A 16,799-nucleotide genomic window follows, 5' to 3' on the forward strand; every position below is an offset into this window, starting at 1 on the left:
GGCCCCGGCATTGGCCGGCAGCTCCCGCCCGCCTGCGGCGGCCCCGGAGGCCCAGGTAAGTGGGGTGGCCGTGCTCCGTTGGACGTCGTCCTGGGAAAGGTGAGCTTCCTGTTTTCCCGGAAGCCATTCCCGCCCTCATCTCCAGACTGTGTGTCCTGTGACGGGTCTGGCATGTCGTTCGCTTTCCGATTCAGTCTCCCCAGGGGCCAGTGGGCTGCTTGTCCCTGGAGCCCGTCACCTTGGCTGGTGCCTGCAGAAGCCATGAGGGAGTGCTCAGAAGCCGAGGACCGCAGACTTTGGCTGTGGGTTTGTCGAGATAGCGTGCGGAGGGTGAGCCCTCGCTCCACACTGGCTTCTCCTGGCTCTGCTGACTCCTTCCTGCCGACCTGCACCTGGGGTTGCTCCTGGGTCACTGAGGCAGAGTCCTGTGTCGTCACTCGTTTGACTTGTTTCCTTGCTGAGGCCAGGTGATTCTCCTGTTTAGCATGGCCATTGAAATGCTCGTAACTGAGAAAGGGGCAAAGCCCTCCCATCAGCTTTGTCCTGTGTGCTTTGTGCAGCTTTGAGTCTACCTGTTTGGTGTGGGGTAAATGTCAGAACCCGTGACCGTCTGTTCTCGGGACGGAGATGTGCCTGGCCCGCTGCGTCCAGTTGTACTCTGGGTAGATGTTGCTTTTGTCGTAAGAAATAGAGGCTTGAAGGGAAAGAGCCCGCAGTGAAGAGGCCTACTTCCCTGCAGGGGAATTGCGACGCGCAGCAGCGTCCTCCCGTCGTGCTCCCCACCCCTGCGCCGGGTCGGGCCTGCCCCGGAAGCTGCCAGAGCTGCTCGTGTGCGTCAGCCTGACACGTCGCGGGATTTTGCGCACGGGCCTGTAGGGTCCTTTTGGTGTCAGTTGTGGGATCCAGACATCCCACTTGAGTTTGCCGAAGGACACAAGTAGTGCGCGCTTCGTAGCGCACTGAAAACCCAGACGTCCCTGAGGATAGCGGTGATTGTAGCGGAGCCTGACTACCTCCTGTGGGCAGCGTTGTCCCCTCAGGAGCACTTGGGCAGCTCCCCCGCAGGACTCCGGGGTGCCCAGCTCCCCAGTGCACGTTGCGCCCAGGGGAAGCCCCTGCAGGTCGGAGGAGATTACTTGGTTTGGGGGGAAGGAGAGGGCCAGGCAGGGTCCTGGAGGCAGAGCGGTGACCCAGGTGCGGCTCTGATTGCACGTGTGGAGGACGAGCTTTTCCCGTCCGTCCCTTCTGCGTGTTCCTGGTCCGCGCCGGGCCAGCTCCCGTGGAGCTGGGGTGGTGGCGAGGAGGGCTGTCCTGCCCAAAGGGGCTGCCTGTTGGGAAGGCGCTGCTTTTGTCAGAGTGCTGGCAGCTCTGTGTGCCTCCTCGCAGGCAGGACCCTTGGCTTCGTCCACTTGGAGACAGCGGCGGCGGCGTGTGGCGCCATTGTTGTCCCCCCGTGTCCTGCTGCGCGGCCCGGGCTGCCGGCTGCAGGCCCCAGAGGGCTGGGTGGAGCGTGGGGCACTGTGCTGCTGGGTGGGCACCCGGCGGGGTGTGGGGAGGGTGCCCGGTGCCGACAGCTGATGCGTTGGGTTTCGGCTTTTGTCGGTGGTTGCTCCGTTTCTGTCGCCTGACACGGCTCTCCCTTCTGCCCTGCAGGTTACCTTGCAGCGTCCCGGCGTTTGCAGGGACCGGCCCGTGTTGCCACCAGCACCTGGGCCCCCCTTGGGCCCTGTGCAGCCTCGCTCACCAGTACCGGATGCTCCACTTGGTAAGATGAAAGCGTCCATTCCTCTGTTTGTTCCTTGCGTCACTGCAGGAGAAGGGCAGATCGCTCTCCAGGTCCCTCCCAGGCCATGGGCCACCCTGACTGGGCTGTCGGCCGTGCTCCCCTGGTCCCTTAGCGGACGCAATTGATGGACCGCGTCTTCCCCTCCCGCATCCTGCCCAGGGGAGGAGGTGTCTCTTGTAGAGTGGTAAGGAGTAAGAGGCCTGTGGCAGAAGGCAGGCGTGTCAGTTCTGCACACGGGGCTTCAACAGGGAGCACGTTCCGGGCTCCCCGAAGGAGAAGCCCACCCCTGCTATTGTGTGCAGCGTGTGGAGCCCTGACCTTCCACGGCCGTTGATCGGCTATGGAAGAGACACCTGAACCCGTGGCCTGTGGTGTCTCCCTCAGGGTCACGAGACCTGTCTCCCACTCGGTCTGATGCGGGGACGAGTGGGATACGGGGAAGGAAGTCTCACCAGGTTTTGTGTGGCTTCAGCAAAGTCTTCGCAGGCGAGCTTAATCCTCCATCCCTTTTGTGGTTTTCAGCCCACGCAGGAACTGACGTGTCTGAACTTCAGCCTGGCCCCTTCCTGACCCCTGATTCCGATGTGGAGGCTCAGGTAAAGTGAGTGTTCATACCGTTTGATGTCTCTCTAGGGAATGTGTTGTTTTTTTTCCCTTGCCAATTTATTATCCTCTTCTGTAGACATGTGTTTTTAGACAAGTTTTTTTTGTCATTAGAAGTTCAAACTGTTGCCCATGGGCGCAGTGGTCTTCTCCCCTCAGGCCTATCACCTTCGATGGTGCCTTCAGGAAGCATCAGAGTTCTTACATGCTGAGTATCGTAGACTTTGTCTGTTTGTCGAATGTGGGTCTTCAGTGTGAGCCCTTGCTCCACACTTATGTCTCCTCGCTTTTCTGTTGCTTCCCTAACACTTTCTTTTCTGATTGTTGCTGGTTAAGTTATCGAAATTCCTGTTGTCCTTCTTTGGTTTCCCGGCTCATGCCAGGTGATTCTCCTGTTTTGCATGGCCGTTCAATTCCTCATGACTGGGAAAGTGCAGAGGTCTCCCTCCAGCTTTGTTCCGTGGGCTTTGTGCAGCTTTGAGTCTTCCTGGGTGGGGTAAATGTCACAACCCACCTCTGTCTTTTCTCGGGAGGGATATGTGCCTGGCCCACTGCCTCCAGTTGTACTCTGGGTAGAAAAGCCTGACTCTCAGAGTTGTTGCTTTTGTAGTAGGATGTAGAGGCTTGAAGGGAAATAGCACACAGTGAAGAGGCCTACTTCCCTGCAGGGGAATTGCGACGCTCAGCAGCATCCTCCCGTTGTGCTCCCCACCCTGCTCCGAGTTGGTCCTGTCCTGGGAGCTGTCAGAGCTGATCTTCTGATTCAGCATGAGATGCCGCGGGATTTTTCGCACGGGCTAGTAGGGTCCCTTTGGTGTCAGTTGTGAAATCAAGACTTTCCTCTTCAATTTCCCAAAGGACACATGTAGTGTGTGCTTCGTAGCACAGTTAAAACCCAGACATCCCTGGGGATAGCGGAGATTGTAGCGGAGCCTGACTACCTCCTAAGGACAGCCTTATCTCCTCAGGATCACTTGAGCAGCTCCCCCATAGGACTGCAGGCTGCCAAGCTCCCCAGGGCTCTTTGCACCCAGGGGCAGCCCCTGCAGGGTGGCGGAGGGCCCTACATGAGGAGGGGGCAGAAAGGGCCTGGCAGGGTGCTGCAGGCAGAGCAGTAACCCAGGTGTGACTCTGCACGTGTGGAGAATGTGTTTTAACATTCTTTGTTTCTCTGTGTTCTTGTTCTGCAGAACATTACGTGTCGTTGGAGCTTTGGAAGATTCCTTAAAATTTTGTTCTCCATGGAGAAGTTTCGTTTTCATAAGGTGAATATTAGTCAATTTGCTGGAACCTCTATGAGTTTTTTATCGGTTAGGACCCTTGGCTGCATGAACTTACAGAATTTGTTGGTGACGTGCAGCCTCCGTGTCGTATCCCTGTGTCCTTCTGTCGACCCAGGCTGGGTGGAGCATGTGGTAGTGCTCTGCTGTCTGGCCACCTGGTGGAGGTGAGGGTGACAGGTGCTGACAGGTGCTGCATTATGTTTCTGGTTTTGTCTGTGTTTATCCTTTTGTCTGTCATTCAGCAGATCTCTCTTCTGTTCCACAGGGCACTGTGGATGGCAAAGCGCCCCGTTCTTACTCAGGGCCAGCTCATGTTTCCCCCTGTATGAGTGGCCAAACGTCACCCTTCATGGGCTATTCGCCACCTCCACCTGGACCACCCACGTGGCCTCTGGGTCCTCAGGCATAGGCAGAGCCACCAGTTTCTCCACTTGGTAAGATGAGAGCATGTTGTCCTTTTCCATTGTTGAGTCTTTTCTGAAGGGGAGATGGCACTCCAGGGCCTTGCGTTGCCTGAGGAAACCCATCTTGGGACATTATAATGTTCATGTAGTTTCCTAGCACACACATTTGATGGGCTTTGTCATTTCCCCATCCTATCCTGGGAAGCAGGTGTCTCTTGTATAGTACAAGAGACTTTTGACAGAATATCAAATGAGTTTTAAGTCCCTGTTTGGCAGATGTGCCTCCGGCTTGGACCATGTGATGTACTTTTTTTTTGATGAAGCACACCACTAACTTTTGGGGTCTCAGGGTGTTCCTTCGAGGGTTGAGGGAGAGAGACATTCAGCTTGTCATCACCATAACAGACGTGCCAATACAAAGCCCCAAAGTGCAAAAGAGGGACACGTGAGCCACACAGGAGTGAATAGGACGGTGTGAAGGGGAAGAAAGAAATTGAGGTGCCCAGCGAGGGTTTGTTGGAGCTGGAAGGTCACTCCTAGCTGGGAGGGCAGTCCAGGCAGGCTTTCTGAATGCAACGTGAGGTCCACTCAGAGCCACGTGTGTGTGCAGGGGACTCAGTGCAGCCATGCACGTATCCCCGTCAGAACCCACTGCCTCCAGAAAGCCCTCAGTTCACAACGTCATATACAAATGATTGTTCTCTTGGGTTTCTGAAAGTCCTAGATCTGGATGAAAGAAATCTCTGGATATCAGAGAAAGTGAAATTTAGCTTGTTTTTTTCAGAATATTTTGTGTGGCTAAAGTTTTCTTCTGCCCCGGTGATTTGAAAAGTACAGGCAGGATTCAGATCAGCTGAGCAGGTGCCTTGCTCTTCAGCATGAGGCAGGTTCTTTAGGGGAAGTCAGGAGTGGTCAGGAGACCCCCTCCAAGACCCCGTCCCCACACCCCTGCTCCCTCCTGTCACCATGCCCACTGCCAGCTTAGCATCTCTAAGTTTATGTGTGAAGATCCAATTTCTGATTCTTTGTTTGAATTCCTGCAGTTCAGCCCCCAACACCAAGACCCATTGGGGCCCCCACAGGGTCTCAGCTTTGTTGTCTGTGAGCCGGGGGTAACACTGGCTCCTGATGTCATTGTCAGGAGGATCAGGTGAAGCACACACATTGTTTTGCAATATGACTGGGACATATTTCTCACTCAGCATACTCATAGTTTAAAAGAAAGTGTCTGCACACAGAATCATCAAAAGAGACCTCGGGAAGTACATTAAATTAAACTGAAGATCTAAGAGCTCAGGCCCAGAGCTTACTATTCTCTGCTTTAGAGATAAGGTGAAGGGTCACTTTCTTCTATTAAACCTCTGGTCCTACAAGTTAAAGAAGGAAATGTAATAATGAGAATGTGCACATTTTCAGATCTGTGTCCGAGATGTGAAAACAATTATTTCCATTATATATAGACATGGAGCTGCACCCACAGACTGCAGTGTCTGTCAGAGGCCATGCATACGTTAGAGAAGACAAAATCGGGAAAAAATAAGATCCTATTAAAATAAATATTTCTTTTTGCCTTACAGCCCAGTAAGTTTGAAAGCTGAAGGGGACCCCAAGCTGTGGCAACGATGTGTTTAGAGACGATGTCGGAGGTGCATTACGGCCTAAATGTCTCCCTGCTCCATCCTGCCACCTCTGCTATTGTCTCCTATTGTCACCCCTAATGAATCTGTCACAGTTCTCTGTGTCAGTGTCTGTTTCCTGGAGGACCAGTGGTCACACCCTCTCGAGGGCACACAGTGATTCACAGGCACACAATTCACAAACCAGCAGGAACTAGGATGACAGGGCGGAAGCAAGGTCACCCCTGTGGGGCAGCAGTGACCATAGGGGCCCCGGGGCTGCTTCTGGGCGGCGGGCACAGCTTGTGTCTGATCCAGTGACGGCTGTGCAGATTCAGTCTGCAAACACTCACTGTGCAGGTGGACCTGTCAGTCACAGGGGCATCTGGTCGTGAGCCAGATGATCAGAATGAAGTGGCCGTGTCTCATGATGAGGAACAGATGAGGTGCAGAAGGGGCCACGGGCATCCAGCGAGAGGCCCCGCACTAACCAGGCCCGTGTCCCCACACTGCGTGTCATCTGCCCGGCCGCCCCGGCTCCAGGCAGGCCCTGAGGGGGGCTGAGGGCGGCAGTGCTCTCAGTGAGCCCGTGAGCGCCCTTCATCCTCCCACAGCCTCCTGACTCTGAGGTGGGCGGGGCAGGGTCAGTGGGTGGGGCGCCACCACTGCCAGGGAGGTGGTGTTGGGTATAAAATGAGTCCACTCCACTCTGCACCAGCTGTCCCTGGAGCCCGCGGGGCCCTCCCTCCTTCCAGGTTGGGGAGGCGGCCAGCCCTGCAGCAGCTCTAGGGTCCAGGCTGGGCCACCAACAGGTCAAGGTGAGACTGCACTGCCTGGGAAGGGGGTGAACAGCGGTGCAGCAGTAAATGCCAGTGAGAGCAGCTCTGTAATCGGCTCCACCTCTGTGAGCAGGGCCAGGGCTCAAACTTGGCCGTGAGGGTGGGAGGGCTGGGAGAGCTGGGGCCCTGTGACCCTGGACAGGGCTGAACCTGAGCTCAGGGCCGGAGGGCCTGGGGGAGAGACAGAAAGACACAGGCAGGGAGAGAGAGGGTGTGAGTGATAGAGAGGTGGGGGTTAAGTCCTAGAGAGGGACAGGAGGTGATGGAACACCAGGTAGGGGGAAGCGGACTTGAGGAGGCATATCCACTTAATGTTAGGTGTGGTGTTGCTAAGTAAGGTCCACATCAAGTCTTTTCCTGTTTTTTAAGGTTTTTTTTTTTTTGCAGCATAATAGGAAAATCCTGCTTCACACAGGTGCATGTAGCAAACGAAGCAGTACACAACCTGCACGCCTCACAACGCTTGGCTGCTCCTGACTCAGGGTGCTCCAAAAATCATTTCCTGAAAGTTCAGTGAAATTTTGCTTCACCTGGGAATCAGATGTTAAATCAATCAGGCTCTCAAAGTTCCATGCCACTAATGAGGCTGGTTTAAGTTACTGTAGATGGATTTCTAACCCAAGCACTCTTACCCTTTGTTACAGGAAAATATTAACAAAACAGAACACAAACCCCTGGGGTGCTGCACAGCAGCCCTGCGAGTGTCTCCATCAACCATAGGACTAGTCACTGAGTGTAGGAAAACAGCTTTCTTTTGATGATAATTTATCAAATACTGTAAAATCTGTCACATTTCCCCCTTGCATTGACAGAGTAACCTCATATAATTTAGTAAAAATATCTGCAAGATATACAAGTCTTAGCAACCACTATGAATTTGTTAATCAGATCTTCAAAAAGCAGAATCCACAAAAACCAATAGTTCATGACGAAGCTCACAAAATCTTACAAGAACTTTACATCGGGAAAGACACCTCACCTCTGTATTTAGAGGTGCTGTATGCTGGGCACCCAATTCTTCACATAAAATTGTTAGTAGTCTGGACCGATGTGGCTGAGCTTTAATATCATTGATGATTTGGACTGCCTGATCAAGCACGTTTTCCAGAGATGCAGGTATTATTTTAACTGCAAGTGCATGTCTGTATAACAGGTGCTTTCGGGAGCCACATATTTTATCCAGGTGACAGCCCCAGCAATTTTCCCTTCCATCACCCTAGAAGCATCACTACAAACACCAGCACATTTTCCCCATTCAATTTCACATTTTTCCATAAAGCTGTGGACACAGTTGAGAATGTCCTCACCAACGGCATTCCCTGCAAAGATCCATGTAAGAGCAGGTCGTCCTCAGTGCACTCGATAAACCTGCAACGAACAAGCATGAGCAGCACAGCACGTCCTGAGACTTTGGCTGGTTCATGTAGCTGCAGTGAGAATGCGCTGCAGGTTTTCCGTCGACAAACAGGCCCTTCCTTCTTCAGTGGCAGCAGCTAGATCCTTAATTCAACAGCAGTGCTGTCTGACAGCTGCACCGCGTCTATTTGTTTTTACTATACTGTCCGTCACACACCCGCATCACGATGTCTTTTGCACAAGGCTTGGTGAGCAATTCTCTGATGCGTGAGCCTCTCCGCTCGGGGCTGCATGGTAGTTGACACTGCATGATGCTTCTCTAGTGCTTCCATGATCTGTATTGACAATTTTAGGTGCTGGGGGTTTATAGTTTTCAGATGAATCAAGATGTTGCTTGAAAAAGATTATGTTTTTGTCTTTATATGCAGCATGTTTGGTTTCCAAATGTCTTCAAAGCTTAGTAGGGGCCAAAGAGCTTTTCGATAAAATTTCCTTACATAACACACACTGAGCATGAGGTGTAACTCTATTTCCAATGTATGTAAATCCAAAAGACAAATAACTTTCATCATATTTTCTTCTTAGTGGTTTCTTACTAAATGTTATTTTGTTGGAATTGGACATAAAATTGGTCCTGGAAATCTCACTTCCTGAATTTTTAGAAATGGAAGGCTGCAGTGCTCATCTTTACTTTGTAATATTCCGACCTTTTGATCACTTGATTCAGACACAATTTGATAACAAAAAATATTCTACTTCTTGTTTAAGACTTCCTTGTTTCAGCAACACATCCATAGGCAATGTGTTTGTGGTACAAAACAAGGTTAATTTAGAATAAACATTGAGTATCACAAATGTGTTGAAATTATAAGACAGGGTACAGAGGATGAGCCATCATCAAAGAGATGCTACCAAGCATCTCGTCAGTGTCTGTGTGAGTGCTGCCTGGGCACCAAGGCACAGGTGGAGCACCGCATGCTCATATATCGGGTGATCTCTCACTCGATGTCCTGGTGCTCTCAGGCTTGGGACATCTTTTCATAAAGGTAGGTTATCACATAAAAATAAAAGCCATAGCAATGAGTTTGGTAGTCTTAAATTTTATTTTAAAATAAACTACAAAGGGAAAACTACTGTTAGCATGGATCTTTTCCCCACAACACTTATTAAGTTAGACAATATTGTGCAGAAGACAGTTTGGGAACCATTGGGCTAAGAAATAATGAAGAGGTCATAAGTGTATTTTTAAGGAAGGGACTTCGAGGTTCCATGGCAGGGGCTGGCAAACGATTCCTGTAAAGGAACATACGGTAAATATTTTTTACTTTATTGGGCCCCACGGTCTGTGTTGCAATAACCCAGCTTTGTAGCTGTGGCAGCAGCCACGGGCAATACGGTAAAGGATGAGCACAGGGGTGTCCCAGTACATCTCTGTTTACAAAACCAGGATGGGGCCAAAATTTACCATCCCCTTTCATGGATACAGTGTCCTGGAATCTCTTTGAGCTTTCTGCTGCCTGCTGCCATTAGACACACTCGTTGTTGACACCATTATACATCTGAAGGCTCCTTTCAAGGGTAGCAACTGTTCTGATGAGCTACGTCAAAAACACACAAACATAGTTCAAAGTTTTGCAAGACACAAAATTCTGCTGTATCCTAATTATTGTGTGTTCACATTGAAAAATAAACTATAAACTGAAAGTTAGTTACTATTTCTCTGGACTTAAAATTACATAAATATTTACAGTATACAGAATAAAACTCATTGAATGTAATGTATATATTTTACTGATTACTCTGCATCCCATTACTTTTTACTGAGGGCTAAATGAAGACCTAATGAAAACAAAATCTCTCATTTTAATAGGTTTATTCCTCATAGAACAGCTTTTAAAAAGCATAATTAAATGGAAAGGTAATGCAAGTTTTAGGACCTCTAAAGAATGCTGGCTTTATAAGTTAAGGCATTCACATTTTGTGTCTACCTAAATAAAGCTACTTTTGATTTAAACTTTATGATTTGACTACTGAGTAAGCAAGGGCTTCTCATGTCAGAGCCTGACTCCGAATGGCTTTCCTAGTGACAGCTACAGAGTAAGTTACCTGGAATGAGGAGCCCTCCCTTCTGTAATCACACTCTCTCATTGGCAGCTTGAAATGCAGACTCTTTCAAAAAATAAAATTAAGGGATAGGGTGGAGGGGAGAAACCAAAAGCCTAGAATGAGAATAAATTAAAATTAGACACTGCAAAGCAGAACTAACTACAAACCTCTCAGATGACCATTCCTTACAATTTGTTTTAGAACCAGGCAGCGCAAATGATTCTTCACCGCAATGCAGACCTTAAGAGTGAAGTAGAAGGGACCTAGCATAGGAGAAACACTAATGTTTTTGTTCTGTTTACTACCCGGGTAATCTCATTGTTTGGAAAAGCTCCCCCATCCACTGACTTCATAGAAAGACATTAAAAACTCTCAGAAACGAAACCTAACTCTTTAAAGTACAGCCACACCTTAATGTCTCTAAAACTAAGCATTGAAAGTAATCTGAAATGGAATTATACATGGAAGTGTTACGCACCGTGACTTTTTGCTATAACTCTTGTCTCAGTCAAGCTCCTAAGGTTACTAATGTTTGAGGGACCATTATTTACTACGTGCCAGGAACTGCTAAATCTCTCATAGATTGGCTCATTTAATCCTCAAAACAAACCTGAGAGTCAGGGACTATCATTAATCTGCCCCCACCAAGCAGGGATAAAGAAATAGACACAGAGGTTAAGCCACCTGCTAAGTTAATACATCTGTGAAGAACTAAGAACAGAACCCAAAAAGCTCACCTACAGAGCCCACGTGCCTAGTCACTGCTGTGTGTCCCTGAATACTCTTAACTTCCCAAGCACTCGAAACACCTGGTACCAGGGGTTGGCTGGTGCAGAGAGAAATGACCAACGATGGAGCACAGCTGCCAGGAAGCCGAGGGCCTCCAACTGGCGGCAGCAGTGGCAGCAAGGCCTGCTTCTCCATTGCTGGGAGCAAATGAGACTGTCCTTCCACAGTCCCGAATGGGATTTGGCGACAGAGAACTTTATGGAGCCGTTCGCTGGGTGACCTAAAAGCTTAGGATCCATCTCCTTTGCTGCCTGAGAAGGACGCAGCAGAGTAGGAAGCTTTGTTATCAGGAAGGAGAGCCTCACCCCCACCTTTAAAGAGGTGCTTCCCCAAATCTCTGGAGGACAGAGATTGTCCTCTCTAGGGAGTAAAGTTTCTATTTGACTCCCTGAAAAGGGCAGGGTGTGGGGGACCCTCAACTTTTGTCTCTTCCGGTTAAGGTGACAGCACAATCCACTCACCCCCACCTCAGGTGGTTCCGGCTTTGAACAACACCCTTGGGGGCAGGAAGGCTGGGGAAGAGCGCAGTACATTCACAAAGGCAGGGGTGGGCACAGACACCCCATCCAGCATCTAAATGCTTTTTTCAACAGTCACCTCAACCTGCAGCCTGGGCCAGCTGTCCCTCGGCTTCTCCTTGTCACAGGTGCGTGCTGCCCGCAGCCCCTGACAGCTGGGGGCTGGCTTCATGTTGGAGTCCACCCTCGCCTGCAGAGCTCCTCTCGCATCCCTGGATGGTGGCCTCAGCTAACAACCACAGGCAAAGGACACTGTCTTTCTCCTTCATCTCCATCAGCGATGGGGAGAACAGTGCGGCTGGGCTGCGGAGCCTGTGGCCGCCCTTTCACAGAGCACAAGGCAGCCGACTCGCCAGAGGGCACTGCTGGGCCGCTGCGGGGCTCCGGTCCCCACCACCCCCCCACACCCGCACCCAGGCCTGAGCAGGGTCAACAGCCAGTCCTTGTGGATGGGCTGGGGGAGGGGAGGAAGGAAGCAGGAAGGGGGAGGCAAGGGGAAGGGGGGAAATGAAAAAGAAAACAGAGGAAAGGAGGATTCGGGACGGGACCAGGTGATGCTCTCAGCTCGGGGGTAGCGCCTGTGCCTTCTCTGCAGACATCCATTCATCTGAAGACACATTTGGCGCTCTGGGGCACCCAGCTTCCTGTCTTGCACTAGCTTCTTGAACTCACCAAGTTTTCTGATCCTGGCAGCACTAAGTTCTCACACCTCAAGGGCGAAGTCCTTGTCTTCAAGGCTCCTGACGAGGCTGCGACACCAATAATCCCATCCACACACACCCCCTCCTAGAGAAGGGAGAAGAGATGGTTTAAGGACATTCTCCCGAGAGTGCAAACGGCGTTTCCATTTCTATCTCTGAGGGAATTTTTGTCACTTGACCACATACAGAGACCTTCAAAGGAGTCTGGAAATTATGATTCCTTTTTTAAAAATTGAAGTAGAGTTGATTTGCAATATTTGTTAGTGTCAGGCGTACAGTATAGGGATTCTGTTTGCTGGCTTTTTCCTTACAGATTATATTTCATTATGGATTATTACAAGATATTGGGTATAATTCCCCATGCTGCACAGTAAATTCTTATTGCTTGTCCATTTTATGTTCGGTAGTTTGTGTCTGTTAATCCCATATGACCAATTTGCATCCCCCTTTCTGGCAGCCATAAATTTGTTTTCTATGTGAGTCTTTTTCTGTTTTGTATATAGTTTCATTTCTATTATTTTTTAGATTCCACATATAAGTGATATCATATAGTATTTGCCATAGAGTGTTTGTCTTTCTCTGTCTTACTCTGGGTGTATTGAGACTTGTATTTGAGATTCAGTTTCTAAAGGTGAGGTGAGACTAGTTCAGAAAGCGCAGTCTTAAACACGCCCATCAAAGAGCATTCCTCACACCCGTGTGTTCTGGGTACCTGTGGCTGCACGCTAAAGCATCCCAAAGCAATGATCCTCTCTGTGTTCAGGATCCATGGGTCAGGACTTTAGGTAGGACTCAGCTGAGTGATGCTTCTGCTCCCGGGGTTGGCTGGGGTCACACGGTGGCATTCAGCTGGCAGCAGCCAGTCCCTAGCCCGAAAAGGCTTTTTCCACGTGCCCGAGACTCTGGTGGGCGCAATATGAAGGTCGGCTGGGTGGGCGCACTGTCCCTCTCCACGTATTCTCAGGGCTTCTCCACACAGTCTCCCCCGCGGGTAGCTGCTCTCCTACCTGGTGACTTAGATGCTGAGTGGGCGATCCATGTCAAAGGGAAGCTGTCGAGCTCTTAGCAATCAGACTTCAAAACTGACATGACAAGCCTTCAATGCAAGAGAAGAGACGCGGGATACAGACGCTCCGTCCTGCGGGAGGGACGGCCGGACAGCGCGTGGCCATCCTAAAGCCGTCCTCTGGGGGGCGCTCGGCAGGGTCCTTGTGCTCACTCCTACGAAATCCGAATCACAGCGCTCCAACTGTAAAGTAAATAGATAAATTTTTAAACATCAGGTTTAAGAAATACCCTGGAGAGTTTCCCTAGATACAGATGACTTATAAAAAGCTAAGCTACTGGTTGTATCTACATTGTAGGATTTTTCACAATTTAAATTTTAGGTTCTGGAAGTATTACCAATGTTCAAAAATATTTATTGTCCTTTTGAGTACAAATAGCCTGTTATCTTCCTCTGAAGTTTCTCTGAGAGAAAAAAATTCTAGGGTCACACCTTTCTAAATATAGTTTGGATACCAAGCAACTGGATGTTCAGGGTATATGTTGTGTGTGTGTATTTCTAGTTTAGGAAGAGATTAAAAGGACAGGTGAGTGGTCTCACATCAGTGTGCCATTCCTTCTGGGATGAAAGTGAAATTTTAAACTTCTAATTTGGTGTTAGATGCAGAAAACAAAACAACCTCAAAATAAAAATAGAAGGCTGACCAAGTGTCATCCAAGACCATTACAGCTCCAGAGACACCCCATAAACCATGTAATCTTCTTTAGTTAAATACACACCCAGAGAGTTCATTCTTTGCTGACTGGACAAGTCTGTTATAACTTTGTAACTAATAAAAGAAGAAAGAGGCCATTTCCAAAAGTTTTATTTGGAGATCCTGAATTTATCTTTAAACCTCCATTCTTAATTAGAGGTCACCTGTACTCTCCATTATTTCACACTTTAATTTTACTTTGAAATAATTTTAGACTTTCAAAAAGGGTAAAATATTACAAATATTGTCCATCTAGCCTTTACCCAGCTTCTCCAAAGACGAATGTCTTATAAAGTCATAGCTCAGTCATCAAGACCCAGGAAGTTAACAGTAACGAGATGTCACTGACTAACCTACAGGCTTTATTTGAGCTTCACCCTTCAGTCACCAATGTCCCTTCTCTGGTCCGGGACACACACTGGGTTTAGTCATCAGCTGTCCTCAGTGTCCTCCAATCTGGGGCAGTTCCCAGCCCTCCTGTCCTTCATGAACTTGACACTTTGGAAGAAGAGAGGCCATTTTGTGTATTTTCCCTCATTTGGGTTTGTCTGACATTCCTCAGTTTTATGTTTAAATTGCCTTTTTTTTTTCAAAAACACCAGAGACGTGGCTCTGTGCCCTCCTCAGTGCCTCATACTGAGGTGTGTGTGACAGTGATATGTCTCATTATCTGTGCTGTTAAATGAAAGCTTGACTAAAATGATATCCAGCAGGTTTCTTCACTACAAAATTAGTTTTTCTATTTATGAAGTATTTTGGGGGGAGACACAAACATGTGAAAATATCCTTTTCCCCATTATACAGAAATTTTGGCCACAAACTTTGGCATCCATTGATGGTTTTTTTCCTGCAAAAGTTATTACAGTGGTATATGCCAAAAAAAGATTTTCTATTTCCATTATTTTGATACATGTATTAATTGGAAATACTACTAATTGCTTAAAGGAATTCTGGATTTTATTTCCCACTCTACTGTGGCTTGATGATAACAATGACTAAATTTGAAAATAATACTGAGTTTTAGGTTTTGTTTCCTCTCTGTTTTGGGGTAGCTATTATTAGCCTTACTTTGATTTATTTGTGATTAAGGCCATTTTGTAGGGAAGTATTAAGGCTATTCCATCTTCTTTCTACCTGTCTTTTCCTCTTTGTCTCTAAAACTTTTTATTAAAACCATACTACCTTTCTATTTTCCACTTTTTTCCCCTCTATCATCTTTCATGTGGAAGATACTAACCATAATGTAGAAGCTTCGGTTGTGCTACTATTTGAAGAGAAGTAAATTAATTAACAGAAGAGAAGAAAACAGTGTTTTATTTTGATTTTATTTTTTGAGGCAGAAAATTGACACTTTAGTGAGATGAGAGAAAGCAGCTTGGCATGACCAGAATGATCAATAACTTCCACAGCCCCTGGGAAACAGGTCGGAGGCAAAATTCAAACAAACCAAGGGGCCAGTAGGAAAGGAATTAAGTACACAAGTTCAAAACAGAATAACTGGCCCCTGGAGGATTTTTAAAACAGAAGAATTTTAACTGAATCTTGAAATGTTTCTGACATTCTTTGAACAAGAGGAGAAGTAGCCCTCAGGCCACAGATGGAGTGTTTCGGGGAGACTGGGAGGTGTCCCTTGGGAATCCCGCTGCCAAGAGCAGAGTGAGGGCAGGTGCTTGTGAAGACGTGGAGCTGGCCTGACTGGGACTCAAAGGATGGTGGTGGAAGAGTGGTTTCAATTGAAAGAGGGAAAAGACCTGTAAAGTATGTTTGTTTTCATCTGAAGAAGAGTTAAGGACATGTATCTAACTAACTAACTCACTAAATAAATAAATAGAACAACAACAACAAAAGCAATGAATATACGTACGTTCATGTCTAACAGAACAATTGTGCTCCACACTGGAAATTGACACAACATTGTAAACTGACTATAACTCAAGAAAGGAAGAAAGAAAGAAAAGAAAAGAAAAAAGAAAAGAAAAGACAGGACATGTGTCACATGGTGGTATCACCAGTCAAGCTCATCTCAAGGGAGAAAACACACCATTTTGAGGCAGCAGCCCTTCTGTGTCATTTTTTTCATGGGTAGATGGTAGGCATGATTTATTTTATAATCTTTCTGAGGAAGGCAAACAGCCCATAAGCTAAGTCATAGCTGAACATCGGTCCCAGTCTTCACCTCGACATACTTCTGGTCACCATCTGCACAATCTAAAATGCAAATGATTGGCACATGAACTGGCACCCCTCGGCAAAGAATTCCAGACTCCCAGGATAAACTCCAGCCCACACAAGAGTGGTGGGTGCAGGAAGTCTCAGCTCCTGACACCTGCTGCTTCAGTGCCTTCAAACTGTGTAGCTCTCAGTGGACCAGCTCTGCCCCAGCCTTGGGTGGGAGAGACCAGCAAGCACTGGGAGGAAGAAAGGGGGCTTTGGATCATGCTCTCAACCATGTGCATTTTATTTTATTTTATTTTTTATTTTATTTTATTTTATTTTATTTTATTTTATTTTATTTTATTTTATTCTTCATGTACATTTTAAACGCAGCTTTCCAGAACACAGTATCCCACTTCCTAAATATTTCGTCCTGCACTAGTTTAACAAAAACTCCCACATTGTTGTTTCTTGAACATGTTGAGATGTTTTACCCAGAGGGAAGAGTTCTGGGATGAACAGGGTACTAGCGAGCCCAGAGCAAGCCAGTTTACATCCCTGAATAGACCCATATTTGTGACTTTGGGCATCACACCTGACAACACTTAATGTGTAAGTTCTCCCTGTTTGCAGTTACTTTTCTGAGCACTATTTTTCCTGTGCAAATGATCACACAAATCCTTTTTTAAAAACTTTATAATGTAGGTATTATTGTGACTCCATTTTCATGAGAAATAAAAGGGAGGGAGGAGAGAGGGATAACTGGGAGTTTGGGATTAACCAATACAAACTACTATGTACAGAATAGATTAACAACAAGGTCCTGCTGCATAGCACAGGGAACTATATTCAGTGTCTTGTAGTAACCTGTAATGAAAAAGAGT

General features: G+C 47.8%; 1 long non-coding RNA gene across 1 annotated transcript; it reads left to right on the plus strand.

Annotated features, from left to right (window-relative positions):
- Positions 1-2,307: 2,307 nt before the first annotated feature.
- On the plus strand, positions 2,308-5,810 carry LOC140691721 (uncharacterized). Its single transcript, XR_012067409.1, has 4 exons — positions 2,308-2,382; positions 3,580-3,654; positions 3,938-4,106; positions 5,654-5,810. It is a non-coding gene; the product is annotated as an uncharacterized lncRNA (long non-coding RNA).
- The last annotated feature ends 10,989 nt before the right edge of the window (positions 5,811-16,799 follow it).

The sequence above is a fragment of the Vicugna pacos genome, chromosome 36, assembly GCF_048564905.1.
Source record: "Vicugna pacos chromosome 36, VicPac4, whole genome shotgun sequence".
NCBI classification, from domain to species: domain Eukaryota; kingdom Metazoa; phylum Chordata; class Mammalia; order Artiodactyla; family Camelidae; genus Vicugna; species Vicugna pacos.